General features: G+C 44.9%; 1 protein-coding gene and 1 pseudogene across 1 annotated transcript in view; one reads left to right on the top strand and one right to left on the bottom strand.

Moving 5' to 3' along the window:
* The window catches only part of LOC129475302 (uncharacterized), a 177343-nt gene that overhangs the window by 126098 nt on the left and 32475 nt on the right, over positions 1 to 18770 (top strand). The gene's annotated exons all lie outside the window — the stretch shown is intronic.
* On the bottom strand, positions 199 to 18600 carry LOC129476254 (protein SSX4-like; annotated as a pseudogene).

Below are 18770 nucleotides of genomic sequence, written 5' to 3'. Positions count from 1 at the left end.
GTGGTATGCCAGATCTGGTACTGCTTTCTTTGCTGCCTGGATTAATCAGAAGACTGTTAGCATTTTTAACAATGAATTATTTTAAAATTAAAGTATATACATTTTTACACATAATGTTATTGAACACTTAGTAGACTACAGGATAGTGTAAACATGTTTTTATGCACTATGAAATAAAAACAATGCGTGTGACTCACTTTATTGCAGTGGTCTGGAACCGAACCTGCAATATCTCTGAAGTACACCTGTACTGGGTATCAGGCATTGAGCTGAGTAAGATATGATCCCAGGTTATCACAGATAGAATCGCCTGAGCACCGTTCATGTCATCAGGCCTTCTAGATTAAATTTAATGCCTCCAAACAATCTATGAACTCTTTATTTCCATCTTATGGACCGGGAATCTGGAGCTGAGAAAATTTGGAAGACTTGCCCCAAGTCACGTGGTTTTTGTGTGGATGAGAACTCCAGTCTGTGTCTCTGGAGGTCACGTCTAACATCTCATCTGGAGCTGGGCGAGGTCCTGAGCCCAGCCTGGACCCGGGCTTGTCTGGGATCCATGCCACACACCCAGTCCACACACCTCAACATAGCCAGGGAAGCCAGAGGGGTTGTTCCCAAATCGTTTCCTCTTACCAGATGTCTCGTGAATCTTCTCAGAGGTACTTGGATTTCCCGGGGGGCACAGCTGTTTCCCATGGTTCTATGGGGCAGATGCTTCTGACACTCCCTTCCAACCACTTCCTTCCTCTGCTGGCTTCTTCGGCATGATCTTTATAATGTGAAGGTCACAGATAAACAGTGTGAGTGACATTTCTATAGTGCTTTAGAGCTTACAAAGCATCTTCACATGCATTAGCTTATTCAGTGTTCTCAACAACGGTGGGAGAGTTACACAGGCCTAAATTAGGAGAAACCTGGGAGGTTAGATGGGAAATGAATGGCCTAAGTGAATGGGGTTTCCAGGGCTAGAATGCTTATCTTCACACTCTTTTAAGACTCACATTCTTTCAAACAGCAAAAATCTCCATGTAATTGAGAGTTTGCTGTACAGAGGGTTTGGAGAAAAATAGCATTCTAAGAATTCACAGGGTCTACGAAGGGAAGAGCTTCGATAAAATACAAGGGATCCCATATAAGCTGGTAGACAGCTGCTGGGAGAGTAAATATAAAGACATAGAGAGGCGACAAAACACTGCTGGGAAAGATGGTGTGGGGAGATGAATACAGGGAAGGGAGAGGGAAAGAAATGGTTTTGCTGAAATTAATCCAGGCAGCAAAGAAAGCTGGCATATGGCATACCACCCTACCGAGGCACCGACATTGAATGTGGAATTCAGTCAGGTGGGGCCCGTACCAATTCTGGTTGCATTGGGATGTGTCACTGACAAAGCTATTTTTTTTTTTTTTTTTGATGCAGTCTTGCTCTGTCGCCAGGCGGGAGTGCAGTGGCTCAATCTCGGCTCACTGCAACATGCAACTCCTGCGTTCAAGTGATTGTCCTGCCTCAGCCTCCCTAGTGTCTGGGACTACAGGCAGGTGCTGTCACGCCCCGCTAAGTTTTGTATTTTTAGTAGAGATGAGGTTTCACCATGTTGGACAGGTTGGTCTTGATCTCTTGACCTCGTGATCTGCCCACCTCGGTCTCCTAAATTGCTGGGATTACAGTCTTGAGCCACTGTGCCCGGTCATTAAGCTACTTTTTATTCAGCTCCCTCTCTTATGAAATAGCAAACAATACACGTACAATAGGCTAAGGGAAAGTCCTCTCTGAGCTTGTAAACACTGTTTAAGTGTAGCAATAACAATTAATATCTTTCTGAATCCTTCTTTGAATTCAGTCTCCATACTGGCAACCCAACTCCCAGATCCCTTTACCCTGTAAACAAGAGTTGAATCTGCTGTTGTGGGGTCACTCATTCAGGGGCCTCTGAGGTATCCCCTGGGCTGGGACTGGGGGGCAGACAAAGCCCTCAAGGAGCTCACAGTAGGCAGGGGCCAACAGTCAAAGCGATTCTTAAGCCATGTGAGTGGCCCCAGTAACAGAGCTGGGGCCAGCTGTTCCTTCCTGTTGGGAGAGTGGGTGTCTCAACAGAAGCACCAAGAGGCCCTATGGGGTAAAGCACTAGGGAGCAACATCCGAACTTCATAACAAATGCAAACGTGAATGAGCTTTAAATGGCTTGGAGCTCTGGATTAGACTACCATTGCCACTGCGCCTCAGGAAAATTCTTTAACATCTCTGTACCCCGATAGCCTCATTTTATTATTATGTTGCTGATAACTATGATCTAAAACATGAACTATGATTCTTTACTTCCATTTCATGGACCAGGAATCTGGAGCTCAGAGAACTTAGAAGATTTGTGCCAAGTCACATGGCTTTTACATGGATGACAACTGAAGTGTGTGACTCGTTATTATTTGGAGATAATAACAGACACAATGTCACAGAGGTCTTCTTAAGGATTAAATAAATTCATCCATGTGAACTCCTTAGAATAGTGTCTGGCATCACTATGAAGACAAAAGAAGTATTAAGGATCACAACTGTTAGTATTATCAAGCCGTCGATGCTACATCTGGTGTTGTGATAGATATGGGGAGAAGGAGGCAATGAGGGCATTTTTGATATTCTCCCGCTCTTACCAGTGTTCACATCCATGAAGGGACAAAGGTTCTCTGATCCATTAGCTTTGAGAGATACTCACCTTCGGGAAGATTCCCTGGAGCGTGCCGAAAGTCATTTGAGGACGTTCAACTGAAGGAGAATACATTAGAATATTTTTTGTTGGTAAAGATTTCCAAACTCTAGAGAGACTTCTATTGCATGAGGGCATTCTGCAGCAGAGGGTTATAAGTCCACTCATTGTTGAGGAGTTATTTGAGATTTGCTTCTGAATTATGTTTGGTCATGCTTGGTTTATTTCTCGGTGGCATCAATTCAGAATTTTCCATCTCATGCTTTATCACATGGGGACTAGACCCCACCACAGTCTCATCTTACTCCATTACATGTCTTTTACTTTTCCACAAATAATTAAATTGGTTGGTTGGGAATCTGAACTGTATCCACTCAAGATGTACAACAACTAAAAATCATTGTACACTTCAAATGGGTGAATCTTATGGTATGTGAATTAAGCTGTTAAATGTGTGATGAACCATGGATGATTTAGCCCAGTGGCTCTGAAATATTTTCAGTATAAAGATACTCCTTTAATGTCAAAAACTTGGCAGATACTCATGCACTGGATTTTCACATCTCTTATAGTGATTGTGGGAGATTGTAGAATCTGGCCTGTTTAGTTGGGGAGTAATAGGTCTATTGGAGACGGTTTGGACAGTCTGACCTTGTCTTATAATTGTGTTGTCAGAGTAGAAGAGCCAGTAAACACATATATCCCTTTTATATTCCCAAAATGTACAAAGATGTCTAGTCAAGAACCTGTCTTTTTTTCACTCCATGTTATCTCTGGTCACTGACAAGTGGGAAAGCTCTCTGTATGTTGGATGAGGGATCACTCTTTCAAACTCACTTCCAAGCTTATCACGGAGAATTGGGATTGTTTGGGAATGAGAAGACTATTTGGTTTTGATAAAATACAGAGAAACATCCATCTTTATTACATAATGTGTTCATCACACTCACTCCTAAGATACTTATCCAATACCTACATGCTGTTAATGAAACAAACTCTGGAAGTTTTTGGTGGATCCACAGTTTTAATAGTTTCTTTCTTTTTTTTTTTTCTCTTGTAACATTTTCTTAACTGTCCTTTGATTCATTAACAGCGCTTAGGAAGAACAAGTCCTTTAAAAAGAAATATTTCAAACACACAGAAAAGTATGGGGAATAATATTGAGTCTAGTCGGATCTCAACATTACCCCACAGCTATGTTAGGTCTGATTTATTTATTCAGAATATTAGAAATACTACAAACAGGCTGGGCATGGTAGCTCACACTTGTAATCCCAGCACTTTGGGAGGCTGAGGCGGGTGGATCACCTGAGGTCAGGAAGTTTGAGACCAGCCTGGCCAACATGGTGAAACCCCGTGTCTACCAAAAATACAAAAATTAGCTGGGTGTGGGGCCGGGCACCTGTAACCCCAGCTACTCTGGAGGCTGAGGCAGGAGAATCACTTGAACCCAGGAGTTGAAAGTCGGAGTGAGCTGAGATTGCCTTATTGCACTCCACCCTGGCCGAGAAGAGTGAAACTCCATCTCAAAAACAAAAACAAACAAAACACACTATCAACTAGTCACAGCTGAAGCTGTGTGTGCAGCACTCAGCAATCCCTGCCCTCCCTCCCTCCTCCACTTACAGCCAGTCACCTTAATTTGATGGCTTTTTATTCACATTCATGTTTGTATACATTTACCATTTAGTTATTATCCATAAAAATATTTATTCTTGTTTTGCATGTTTTAAAATTTTATATGAATGGCCTCTGTACTTAACTTTCTGCATGCAATTTTTTTTCACTCAGCCCTGATGTGTGTGAGGGAACAAATGCCTGAGGATCTTTCCCAGGTAGCTGAGCTGAAAAGCAGTTGGGCTTGAGGAGACGCTTTCCAGCCCCTTCCCATCTACTCACCCTCATTCCCGCGGTTACGGTCGTTAACAAAATCATTCCCCTGGAAATCTGCGGCCCGTTTATTATGCATGAAAGGTGAGAGGGTAACCTTGAGACCTAGAAAGGAGCAAAATGTTTATTCCCTAAGAGAGAAGCTTAGGCCTGTCACGGTAGCTCACGTCTGTAGTACCAGCACTTTGGGAGGCTGAGGCAGGAGGACTGCTTGAGGCCAGGAATTCAAGGCTTCAGTGAGCTATGATTGCACTACTGCACTCTAGGCTAGGTGACACGGTGAGAGTCTGACTCAAAAGACAGACAAGCCGAGAGAAGGAAGGTAGTGTCAGTGGGGGGTGCCGGGATGCCACAGAGACAGTTGGACTCATCAGAACAGAGGCCTATGGGAGAGAAACGTGCAGGGTCCAGGTACAAGCTCCAATGTGGCCAGTCCCTGCCCTCAGCCCTGACAGAATACAGAAGAGCAAAACACCCAGGGCCGGGCGCGGTGGCTCACGCTTGTAATCCCAGCACTTTGGGAGGCCGAGGCGGGCGAATCACGAGGTCAGGAGATCGAGACCACGGTGAAACCCCGTCTCTACTAAAAATATAAAAAATTAGCCGGGCGTGGTGGCGGGCGCCTGTAGTCCCAGCTACTCAGAGAGGCTGAGGCAGGAGAATGGCGTGAACCTGGGAGGCGGAGCTTGCAGTGAGCCGAGATTGCGCCACTGCACTCCAGCCTGGGCGACAGAGAGAGACTCTGTCTCAAAAAAAAAATAAAATATTAAAAAACACCCAGAAGCTGCCTTGAGATTTTTCCCTGCACAAATGGAAAATATGGGGTACTTTCTGCAGCCTAAGAAGTAGCCAAAGCAGGAAAAGGGATGATCATGTGTCCCCAGACTTGTCTGTACCTAGAACTTTCTGTTACCTAGTTTAGTCATGACCTCATACTTTCTCTTCATATACACACAGATGATTTTCTCTGAGGCTTTCATCTTTCCCACTCTTTCTTAGAGAAGTATTTGGCAATATCATCGAAGGCCTACAAAAAACAAAAAGGAATTCTGGCAGTACTCAGCTAGGCATGTCTGCCATTCAGCTAGAGCCGCTTCCTGTGTGCTGGATCTGGGAAGTGGGGATGATAATCCTTCCTGGTTGACGCCATGGCTAACTGACAGAACACTAGGGACCTTCCCTAGCTTCTCCCCTGCCACACAGTAGGGCTTTAATGCTGCTGGCTGGCTCTCTTCCCACCTTCCAGGATGGAGTGGGAGTCACCAAATGAAGTGCAAGGTCACAGACTTGTCTCCAGGGATGCTAGGTGATGACAGAGCGAGGGTGGGAGGCTCCCAAGGATGCAGATCTCCCCCGAGACCCTGTTCCTTGTCCCCAGTACGTCTGTCCTCCCCTCCTCAGAAACCTGGTCACCCCACACTGTCACGTGGGCTACTACTATGCCCCCTCCAGGTCACCTCACCTTTTGTATCTTCTCTGGTATTTGAGCATCATCCCTAGCTCTCTTTGCACAGTCGTTGTCTCCGTTCATGGCACCGGGAGCAGTCTGACCTGCAAGAGAAACAGATTGAGACTTTCCAGCTGCAGGAGTTCTGGTCCTGTGGAGGGAGAAATCAGTGAAGGCCGGCCACACTCAGTCACCTGGAATCAGCTGCTGCATTTCTCCATTCGGGGCTTATCTGTCCCTGAGTAATGACATGGGGAGAAGTCAGATGAAAACAGGGAGCCAGGGGTCTCTGGGAGAAGTATTGATAGGGGATGGCAGGTTTCCTATGGGCAAAGCAGCCTTGAGTCTTTGGGAGGGGGTTGACTAATGTTGTTAGTAGTTTCCCTGGGGCTAGGCTTACCCTGAAAGATGTACAGACCCTTGTTGGGGAGGCAGGGACATGACTGTGTAATTTTATTCAGTGGGGGCGTTCTGACACCCCCACTCAATAAATAAAGGGAGGGAAGTGAGTCCCAGAGATAACATGGTCTCTCTGGTGATGGATCTGATCAGGCAGAGGGTTGGGAAATGAGCAATGGCTACTGTGAACGGATTTAGAGGCTATTACTGGGTGATTTGTAAATCATTAGGAAGTGAGCTAGAATTTCTGAGACTACAAGAGCCCATCACCACTTAGAGAGAATACGGGGCGTTTCAAGATGCAGCAATCAGCCAGGAGCGGTGGTTCATGCCTGTAATCCCAGCACATTGGCCAATCCTCCAGCCTCGATCTCGGGACTACAGTACAGGCATGCACCACCCAGCCCCCACTAATATTTTTATTTTTGTTTTTTTAGTAGAGACAGTTTTGCTATGTTGACCGACTTGGTCTCGACCTCTTGGGCTCAAGCCATACTCCTGCCTCAGCTTCGGGACTACAGGCCTGCACCACCCTGCGTTTTGCTATGTTTCCCACGCTGATCTTGACCTCCTGGGCTCACTCAATGATTTGAACCCGGGAAGCAGAGGTTGCATTGAGCTGACATCACACCACTGCACTCCAGCTTGGGAGACAGAGCAAGATTGTCAAATAAATAGGGAAAGAAAGAAAGAAAGAAAGAAAGAAAGAAAGAAAGAAAGAAAGAAAGAAAGAAAGAAAGAGAGAGAGAGAGAGAGAGGAAGGAAGGAAGGAAGGAAGGAAGGAAGGAAGGAAGGAAGAAAGGAAGGGAAGGAAGGGAGGAAGGAAGGGAAAGAAAGAAAGAATGGAGGGAAGAAAGAAAGAGAGAGAAAGACCAGGTGACTCTCCATAAGAACAGTAAGCTTTTTGGTATTTTTACTTACCCTCGTCCCATCTCATGCTCCCAGCTTGGTTCTGTTCATTGCTGATGAAATACAGATAGGATTGGCGAGAACTGGTAGATGGCTGGCTGTTGATCATGAAAATGTCAGACCTGATATAGTCCTCCTTGGAAAGGCCCTTTCTAGGGGCTGATACTCTGTGTCGGTGGTGCTGTGGGACAATGACATAATGCTGACCATTAAGCCAGGGGAACATGGGTCCACATATGGTGGCAATCCACGAGGCTGCCGAGTGGCCATTGCAGCCCTTGAGGTTTTAGAAGAAAACCTTGCTGAAACTGCAGAAAAAAAATGGGTATTCTCTTGAGAAATGAACCCATGAAGCTACCTTCTGATGTTGTAACTGCAGTAAGAGGAAAATGATTATTTTATTTATTCATTTATTTATTTTATTGAGTCAGAGGTTCACTCTGGTTGCCCAGGCTGGAGTGCAATGCCACGATCTTGGCTCACTGCAACCTCTGCCTCCTGGGTTAAAGGGATTCTCCTGCCTCAGCCTCCTGAGTAGCTGGGATTACAGGCATGTGCCCCTATGCCCGGCTAAGTTTTGTATTTTTAGTAGAGACGGGGTTTCACCATGTTGGCCAAGCTGGTCTTGAACTCCTGACCTCAGCTGATGCACCTGCTTCGGCCTCCCAAAATGTTGGGGTTACAGGCGTGAGCCACTCTGCCCAGGAGGAAAAGAATTATTAAATGCTATTGTTATTCAAGACAGCAAAGATTGTGATGCTTGGAAGGTGTGTCTACGACTTCGAGATTATGGATTTCTGGCCAAGCCAATCCATTGTGACATCACCAGTTTTTGCCTCTGCTAGTGGTCAAGAAGGATGAGATTCGAGAGTCCAGTGACATCAATAACAAGACCATCTTGTCATTCTGAGGGTAGCAGCCGTTTTCAGTGGTCCCTGGGAGCCGACTAGAGACAGGTGGTCCTGTAAAAGCTCTGCTCTAAATGTAGGCACATTCCACTCACATGTGTCTTCAAAACCTTTTTCTGGAATATATGTTGTTTTCAGTTGATACATAATAGAATAGTGTTTATGAAGCTGCCTTTTGCTTTGTAACATAAGTAAGAGAATGTAAAGGCATCTACATTCAGTGAAAGTGTTTTGATATGCAGAACATGGCTGGGTGCAGTGGTTCATGCGTGTAATCCTAGCATTTTGGGAGGGCCAGGTGGGCAGATCACTTGAGGTCAGGAGTTTGAGACCAGCCTGGCCAACACAGAGAAACCCCATCTCTACTAAAAATACAAAAATTAGCTAGGTGAGGTGGTGGGTGCCTGTAGTCCTAGCTACATGGGAGGCTGAGACAGGAGAATCCCTCGAACCCGAGAGGCAGATGTTGCAGTGAGTTGAGATAGTGCCACTGCACTCAAGCCTAGGTCACACAGTGAGAATCCCTTTGGAAAACAAAAGAAAAAAAGGTACAGAACATTTCCATCACCACAATGCTATTCCTTGTGCTACTCATTTTTAGTAATACTCACTCTCCTCCCATCCACCATCCCTAACCCCTGGCAACCACTAATCTGTTTTCCACTTCTACAATTTGGTCTTTTCTAGAATGTTGTACAAATGAAATCTTATCGTATATCACGTTTTAAGGGCTTATTCCACTCAGTATAATTCCCTGGAGATTCATCCAAGATATTAATATCTGTGTATCAATAGTTCATTGTTGCTGTTGTTGCTGTTGAGACAGAGTGTCACTCTGTCGCTCAGGCTGGAGTGCAGTGGCATGATCTCGGCTCACTGCAACCTCCGCCTCCCTGGTTCAAGTGATTTTCCTACCTCAGTCTCCCGAGTAGCTGTGACTACAGGCATGCACCACCACATCCTGGTAATTTTTGTATTAGTCATAGAGACGGGGTTTCAACATATTGGCAAGGATGGTCTTGAACTCTTGACGTCATGATCTGCCCGCCTCGGCCTCCCAAAGTGCTGGGATAACAAGGTAAGCCACTGTACCTGGCCAATAGTTCGTTTTTATTACTGAGTAGTATTCCATGGTATGGATGTACCACAGTTCAACCATTCGCTTATTGTAGGACATATTGATTATTTCCAGCTTTTGGCTATTATAAGTAAGCTGCTATGAACAATTATGTACAAGTTTCTGGATGGGCATACATTTTAACTTCTCTGAAGTGTAATTGTTGAATTGTATGGTCACTGCATGTTTAGTTTTATAAGAAACTACCAAACTGCTTTCCAGAGTGGCTGTAAGATTTTACCTTCCCAGCAGCACTTAATGAGGTGTCCAGTTTCTCTGCATCCTTGTCACCATTTCGTGTTGTCACTATGTCTTTTATTTTAGCTGTTATAATAAGTGTATAGTGATACCTCATCATGGTCTTAACTTACATTTAGTGAAGGAAATGAGTGTTGAACATCTTTTCATGTGCTTATTTGCTTATTTCCTCTTCAGTGAAATATATGTTCACATCTTTTCATGATTTTCTAATTGGATTATTTGTTTATATTTTTTACCATTGAGGTTTTTTATTATTATTATTTTATTATTATTATTCTTGAGACAGAGTCTTGCTCTGTTACCCAGGCTGCAGTGCAGTGGCACAATCTTGGCTCTCTCCAATTTCCGCCTCCCAGGTTCTAGCAATTCTCATGTATCAGCCTCCCGAGCAGCTGGGATTACGGGCACGCATCATCATGCCTGTCTAATTTTTGTATTTTTAGTAGAGATGGGTTTTTGCCACATTGCCCAGGCTGTTCTTGAACTCCTGACCTCAAGGGATCTGCCCTCCATCCACCTCGACCTTTCAAAGTGCTGGGATTACAAGCATGAGCCACCATGCTCAGCCTACCATTGAGTTTTGAGAGTACTATACATATCCATTATGTATTCTGGATGTGAGTCCTTTCTTGGATATGTGGTTTGCAAATATTTTCTCCTAGTCAAGATCCTGTTTTTTCATCCTTTTAACAGGGTTTCTTGCAGAGCACAAGTTTTAAATTGGGAGAAATCTAATTTATTTGTTTTCCTTATGGATTATGCTTTTTGAACCGTTCACTATGCCCTAGATCTCAGATGTTTCTCCTATGCTTTCTCGTAAAAGTTTTTTCTTAGTTTTATATTTTAGATTTAAATCTATTATCCACTTGAGTTGTTTTCTTTGTATAAAGGTTGAAGATTAGGTCATGTTTTTATTGGCCTATGGCTCTGCAACTGCTCCAGCACCATTTGTTAAGCAGACGATCCTTCCTTCTTTTCGTCTCTTTGTAAAAAATCAGTGTGGGGCTATTTCTAGTTTCTCTATCTTGTTCCAGTGATCTATGTGTCTATTCTTCTCCCAATACTACACGGTCTTGATTCCTGTAGCTATATAAGAAATATTGAAATGTGGTAGAGCCATTCCTCCCACCTTATTCTTCTTTTCCAAAAATTGTCTTAGCTACATATATATATTTTGAGATGCAGTCTGACTTGTGTTGCCCAAGCTGGAGCGCAATTGGGTGATCTTGGCTCACTGCAACCTCTGCCTCCCGGGTTCAAGTGATTCTCCTGTCTCAGCCTCCCGAGTAGCTGGGATTTCAGCTGCGTGCCACCACACCTGGCTAATTTTTGTATTTGAAGTAGAGATGGGGTTTCGTCATGTTGGCCCGGCTGATCTCAACTTCTGACCTCAAGTGATCCGCCTGTCTCAGCCTCCGAAAGTGCTGGGATTACAGGAGTAAGCAACCACACCCAGTGTTGTCTAAGCTATTGAAAATTTGTTACAGCAGCAATCAAAAATGAATAGACACAGAAACATTTATTAGTGAAACAAAATAGAAAGTCAAGAAACAGACTAATCTATATGTAAACTTCAGCATGCATTGCCAAACAGTGGGCAACAGATGAGTTGTATAATAAACGATTGCTTGACAAGTGTGTATCCATTTCAAAAAATAAAGATTAAATCCTTACTTTAAACCACGTAAAATAATAAATTCTAAAAATTCAGTGACTTAAATGTGAAAACGTGACGTCATAAAGAACTAGATGACAATTTAGGAAAATATCACAGTGTAAGACATCTTGAGTTGGCATAGGCACTTCCTGACATTACGCCAAGGCTATGAACAATGAATCTGACGTAGTTAAAGATGTAAACATTAAAGTATCATCTAAGTCAAAAGACACCATAAACAGCTGTTTAAAAAGGCAAATATTGGGGAAAATGGTGAAGCATCCGCAATAAGTTAACAGTAACCATCTCTAATATACAACAAAGCTTTTGCATATCAATAAGAGAAACTGGAACAACCCAATGAAAAATGCATTCAGGCATGGCACTACTTCACCGTATAGCAGAAAAGTATTACAAAATAGAAAGCATGAAATGAAAATAATAAAGGAAATAGAGAATAGATCCCAGAAGTTTCAACGTTCATCTGATAGAAGTTCCAAAGATAGGCCAGGTGCAGTGGCTCCTGCCTGTAATCCCAGCACTTTGGGAGGCCGAGGTGGGCGGATCACCTGAGGTCATGAGTCTGAGACCAGCCTGGCCAATGTGGTGAAACCCCGTCTCTACTAAAAATACAAAAATTAGCCGGGCAGGATTGTGCATGTCTGTAATCCTAGCTACTAGTGGTGCTGAGGCAGGAGGATCACTAGGACCTGGGAGGCGGAGGTTGCAGTGAGCCGAGATCGTAGCACTGCACTCCAGCCTGGGCAACAGAGCGAGATTCCGTCTCAAAAAAAAAAAAAAGGAAGTTCCAGAGGTAGAGAATAGAAAGACCGGGCCTGGTGCCATGGCTCACGCCTTTAATCCCAGCACTTTGGGAGGCCAAGGCAGGCAGATCACCTGAGGTCAGGAGTTTGAGACCAGCCTGGCCAACATGGTGAAACCATGTTAGCCCAGTGTGGTGGTGCATGCCTGTAACCCCAGCTACTTAGGAGGCTGGGGCAGGAGAATCACTTGAACCTGGGAGGCAGAGTTTGCAGGGAGGTGAGATCACACTATTCTACTTCAGCCTGGGCATCAATAGTGAAACTGGCTTTAAAAAAAATGGCCGGGCACTGTGGCTCACACCTGTAATCCCGGCACTTTGAGAGGCTGATGCGGGCAGCTCACCTGAGGTCAGGAGTTCAAGACCAGCCTGGCCAACATGATGAAACCCCGTCTCTACTAAAAATACAAAAATTCGCCTGACAAAGTGTCACATGCCTGTGGTCCCAACTACTCAAGGGGCTGAGGCAGTAGAATTGCTTGGACTTAGGAGGCAGAGCTGCAGTGAGCCAAAATCAAGTCACTGCACTCCAGCCTGGGCAAAAGAGCAGGACTCTGTCTCAAATAAATAAATAAAAAGAAAACCTATTGGATAGATTGGATATGAAGACATTAACTGCTCAAATAAATAATTCAGTGGAATAGGTTGGATATTAAAACTGATATAGTTGAAAAAGCAATTACTGAGCTGAGGAAACGAGCGTATAGAATTCATAAAAGTAATCGGTAATGGATAGAGATGAAGTAAATGAAAGAAAAGTTAATTAATAGGGAGGACAGAAGAATAAATGTCAAAACACATCTAATAGTAGCCTTATAAGAAGAGAATATAGTCATTAAAAAGGAGAGTGTACTTAAAAAAGTAATGAATGAGAATTTCTCAGATTTAGATGAATGTCTTAAGATTTAAAGGGATCGTCATACACACACACATACACACACACAGGAACAGTGAAGTGAAAAATTGTGAAAGACAAAGAAAAAATATTTTTAAAATGATCAGAGAGAAATAGCGGGTTACATAAAAAGGAAAAATATTTAAACCTTCATCGGATCTCTCAAACACCACACTGGAGGCAAAGATACAATGGTGCAATAACTCCAAAGTGTTGAACGAAAGGAATTCTTTTTCTTTTTTTTGAGACAGAGTCTCGCTTTGTTACTCAGGCTGGAGTGCAGTGGCGTGATCTCGGCTCACTGCAACTTCTGCCTCCCAGTTTCAAGCGATTCTCCTCCTCAGCCACCTGAGTAGCTGGGGCTTCAGGCACACAGCACCATGCCCGGCTAATTTTTGTACTTTTAGTAGAGATGGGGTTTTGCCATGTTGGCCAGGTGGATCTTGAACTCCCGACCTGAAGTGATCTGCCTGCCTTGGCCTCCCAATATGCTGGGATTGTAAGGATAAGCCACTGAGCCCAGCAAAAGAAAGGATTTTTTACATCGGGTGGAGTAAGGAAATGTCAGGCATATAACACTTCAGGAGACTGAAGACACAGGGAAATGTTAAAGCAAACAAGTATTTATTGCATTTATTAAAGACTGTAAGGAAGGGCCAGCTGCAGTGGCTCATGCCTGTAATCCCAGCACTTTGGGAGGCTGAGGCAGGTGGATCACCTCAGGTCAGGAAGTTTGAGACTAGCCTGGCCAACATGGTGAAACCCCATCTCTACCAAAAATACAAAAATTAGCTGGGTGTGGGAGCAGGCACGTGTAATCCCAGCTACTCGGGAGGCTGAGGCAGAAGAATCGCTTGACCCTGGGAGGTGAAAGTTGCATTGAGGTGAGATTGAGCTATTGCACAGCAGCCTGGGCGATGAGAGGAAAACTGCATCTTAAAAAAAAAAAAAAAAAAGATCTTTCCCAGGTAGCTGAGCTGAGCTGAAAAGCAGTTGGGCTTGAGGAGACCCTTTCCAGCCCCTTCCCATCTACTCTCCCTGATTCCCACGGTTACGGTCATTATCAAAATCATTCCCCTGGAGGTCTGCAGCCCGTTTATTACACGTGAAAGGTGAGAGGGTGACGTTGAAACCTAGAAAGAAAGAAAATGTTTATTCCTTAAGAGACAAGCTTAGGCCTGGCACACTGGCTCATTTCTGTAGTACCAGCACTTTGGCAGGCTGAGGATGGAGGAAAATTTAAGGCCAGGAGCTCAAGAGGAGCCTGTGCAACATAGAGAGACCCCCGTATCTACAAAATATAAAATAATATTAGTTGGGCATGGTGGCACCTTCCTGTAGCCTCAGCTACTCCAGAGGCTGGGCAGGAGGATTGCTTGAACCCAGGACTTCGAGGCCACAGTGAGGTATGATTGCACTACTGCACTCTAGCCTAGGTGACAGAGTGAGACTGACTCAAAAAAAAAGAAAGAAAGACAAGCCAAGAGAAGGAAGGTAGGGTTGGTGGGGGTGTGCTGGGATGCCACGGAGACAGCTGGACTCATCAGAACAGACATCTAAGGGAGGGAAACGTGCAGGATCCAGGTATGAGCTCCACTGTGGCTAGTCCCTGCCCTCAGCCCTGACAGGATACAGAAGAGCAGAACACCCAGAAGCTGCCTTGTGATCTTTCCCTGCATAAAAGGAAAATGTGGGGTACTTTCTGCAGCCTAAGAAGTAGCCAAAGCAGGAAAAGGGATGCTCATGTGTCCCCAGACTTCTCTGTACCAAGAATTTTCTGTTACCTAGTTTAGTCATGGCCTCATAGTTTAGCTTCATATACACATAGATGATTTTCTCCCAGGCTTTCATCTTTTCGCACTCTTTCTTAGAGAAGTATTTGGCAATATCATCGAAGACCTAGAAAAAAAAAAGGAATTCTGGCAGGACTCAGCTAGGCATGTCTGCCATTCAGCTGGAGCCACTTCCTGTGTGCTGGATCTGGGAAGTGGGGATGATAATCCATCCTGGTTGATGCCATGGCTAACTGACAGAACATGGGGACCTTCCCTAGCTTCTCCCCTGCCACACAGTAGGGCTTCAGTGCTGCTGGCTGGCTCTCTTCTCACCTTGCAGAATGGAGTCAGAGTTACCAAATGTAGAGCAAGGTCAGAGACTTGTCTCCAGGGATGCTAGGTGATGACAGAGCGAGGATGGGAGGCTCCCAAGGGTCCAAATCTCCCCTGAGACCCTGCTCCTTGTCCCCAGTATCTCTGTCCTCCCCTCCTCAGAAATCTGATCACCCCACACTGTCCCCTGGGCCACTGCTCTGCCCCCTCCAGGTCACCTCACCTTTTGCACCGTCTCTGGTATTTGAGAAACAAACCTGGGTCTCCTTGCAAAGGCGTCGTCTCCATTCATGGCACTGGGAGCAGTCTGACCTGCAAGAGAAACAGCCTGAGTCTTTCCAGCTGCAGGACCTTTGGTCCAGTGGAGGGAGAAATCTGTGAAGGCCGGCCACACTCAGTCACCTGGGATCAGGTGCCGCATTTCTCCATTCGGGGCTTATCTGTCCCTGAGTAATGACATGGGGAGAAGTCAGATGAAAACAGGGAACCAGGGGTCTCTGGGAGAAGTATCGATAGGGGATGACAGGTTTCCTATGGGCAAAGCAGCCTTGAGTCTTTGGGAGGGGGTTGGCTAATGTTGTTAGCAGTTTCCCTGGAGCTAGGCTTACCCTGAAAGATGTACAGACCCTTGTTGGGGAGGCAGGGACATGACTGTGTAATTTTATTCAGTGGGGGCATGCTGACACCCCCACTCAATAAATAAAGGAAGGGAAGTTAGTCCCAGAGATAACGTGGTCTCTTTGGTGATGGATCTGATCAGGCAGAGGGATGGGGGGTTCTGTTCTGTTGAAGAGAATTGAGCATGGCTAATATAAATGGGTTTAGAGGCTATTACTGGGTTACTTGTAAATTTTTAGAAGGAAGGAAGCTAGAATTTCTGAGACTACAAGAGCCTGCCATCACTTAGAGAGAATGTGGAGCATTTCAAGATGCAGCAGTCAGCCAGGCATAGTGGCTCATGCCTGTAATCCCAGCACTTTGGGAGGCCAAGTGGTGCAGATTGCTTGAGCCCAAGACGAGCGTGGGAAACACAGCAAAATCCCCGTGTCTACAAAAAATACAAAAAATTAGCTGGGGGTGTAGGCGCAGGCCTGTGACATTGCAGCACTTTGGGAGGCCAAGGTGGGCAGATCGCTTGAGCCCAGGAGGTCAAAACTAGCTTGGTCAATATAGCGAAACCATCTCTATTGAAAGAAAGAAAGAGAAAGACAGAAAGACAGAGAAAGAAAGAAAGAAAGAAAGAAAGAAAGAAAGAAAGAAAGAAAGAAAGAAAGAAAGAAAGAAAGAGAAAGAAAGAAGGAAGGAAGGAAGGAAGGGAGGAAAGAAAGGAAAGAAAGAAAGAAAAAGAAAGAAAGAAAGAGAAAGAAAGAAAGACGAAAGAAAGAAAGAAAGAAAGAAAGAAAGAAAGAAAGAAAGAAAGAAAGAAAGAAACAACAGCAAAAAAAACATTAGCAGGGGCCAGTGATCCGCACCTGTAGTCCTGAGGCCGAAGCAAGAGGATCGCTTGAGCCCAGGAGGAATGATTTGAGTGGGTTTTTTTTTTTTTTTTGAGACAGGGTCTCACTCTGTTGCCCAGGCTGGGGTGCAGTGGTGTGATCTTGGCTCACTGCAACCTCTGTCTCCTGGGTTCAAGCGATCCGCCACCTGTGGCCTCCAAAAGAGCAGGAATTACAAGCGTGAGCCACCGCACCTGGCCCAATTTTCTTAGGTTACTAGAGAGTTCCTAGTAAAAATCCCGTACCTGAAAAAGTGAGAAACTGACAGGAAGGATTTGAGGTGGTGACCTGCCTCATATACACTACTTATTAAAACTGGATAACAAATGCACCGCGGAGGAGGGGAGGGATAGGAAGAATGGAAAAAGAAAATCAGCACATGCTTACTCTGATTTTGGAAGTATCGAAAAAGAGAGAAAGTCTGAGCATACGTACTCTGAACTTAAAGTAGCCAATCCCAGGGGATGCTTTAGGTGGGAAAATCAGTCTTCGCCCTGCACCCGCCCCCGCTCCCCCACCCCCACGCCTCCTTTGGGAAAGTTCTGTCCCTGGAGCCTGAACTGATAGACACCACATCAGCTTCGCTTATCCCGCCTACTCTTCTGACTTCTGATTGGCCAGATGGAGTTCACTAACTGCCCTGATTAGTCCATCATCCTTGGGCAGTGACATTGCAGAACATTGTCTCCTCCTCCAGCCACATTTTGTCACCACTGCGACAAAGTGGGTGGTCCTCGGGCACTGTCAGGAGATTTTGATCTCTCTGAAGACCTCCCTGGATCTTAGGTTAAAAATCTGTATTCTAGTCTGAATCGTGGGAAGAAAAAAATAGTCGATCTGTGGTTTTTCTACTTGAAAGACACAATGTTTTCTAAACTAGCACATTTGTGGAGGTTTGCTGTACTTAGTCGTGGAGTTCATATTTCACTGGCTTCTACATCTCTTGGAACTAAAAATACCGTCCAAGGCCCTCCAACCTCTGATTACATTTTTGAAAGGGAATCTAAGTATGGTGCGCACAATTACCATCCTTTACCTGTAGCCCTGGAGAGAGGAAAAGGTATTTACTTATGGGATGTGATTGTAGTGTTGGTTAAATCCGCCTTGGCCAATCCTCCCGCCTCGTTCTCCGGATTACAGGCGTGAACCACCTCACCCCCACTCATATTTTTATTTTTGTTTTTTAGTAGAGACGGTTTTGCTGTGTTGACCAGGTTTGTCTCGACCTCCTGTGCTCAAGCGATCCTCCCACCTCGGCCTCGGGAATACAGGCATGCACCGCCCTGCCCAGGCTTTTTTTTTTTTTTTTTTTTTTTTAGTAGAAACCGGGTTTTGCTATCTTGGCCAGGCTGGCCTTAACCTCCTAGGCTCAAGCAATCCCCCCACCTCAGCTTCGGGACTACAGGCTCACACCAACCCGCCCCCACTAAAATTTTAATTTTTCTAGTAGAGATAGTTTTGCCATGTTGTCTAGACTGGTCTCGACCTCCTGGGCTCAAGCCATCCTCCTGCCTCAGCCTCGGGACTATAGGCCTGCACCACCCTGGCTTTTGCTATGTTTCCCAGGCCGGTCTCGACCTCCTGGGCTCACTCAATTATTTGAACCCGGGAAGCAGAGGTTGCATTGAGCTGAGATTACACCACTGCACTCCAGCCTGGGCAGCAGAGTAAGACTGCCTGAAAAGAAAAAAAGAGAAAGGAAAGAAAGAAGAGAAAAGAAAAAGAAAGAAAGAAACAAAGAAAGAAAGAGAAGAAAGAAAGAAAGAAAGGAAGGAAGGAAGGAAGGAAGGAAGGAAGGAAGGAAGGAAGAAAGAAAGAAAGAAAGAAAGAAAGAAAGAAAGAAAGAAAGAGAAAGGAAGGAAGGAAGGAAAGAAAAAGAAAGCAAGTGAGCAACAAAGAAAGAAAGAGAGAGAAAAACCAGCTGAATCTCTGTAAGAACAGTAAGCTTTGCGGAATTTTAACTTACCCTCATCCCATCTCATGCTCCCAGCTTGGTTCTGTTTATTGCCACTGAAATACAGAGAAGATTGGCCAGAACTGGCAGATGGCTGGCTGTTGATCATGAAAATGTCAGACCTGATATAGTCCTCCTTGAAAAGGCCCTTTCTGGGGGCTGATACTCTGTCTGCGATGCTGTGGGATGATGACATAATGCTGA

The sequence above is a fragment of the Symphalangus syndactylus genome, chromosome X (assembly GCF_028878055.3).
Source record: "Symphalangus syndactylus isolate Jambi chromosome X, NHGRI_mSymSyn1-v2.1_pri, whole genome shotgun sequence".
NCBI lineage: Eukaryota > Metazoa > Chordata > Mammalia > Primates > Hylobatidae > Symphalangus > Symphalangus syndactylus.
This window is presented reverse-complemented; position numbering and strand designations above follow the sequence as displayed.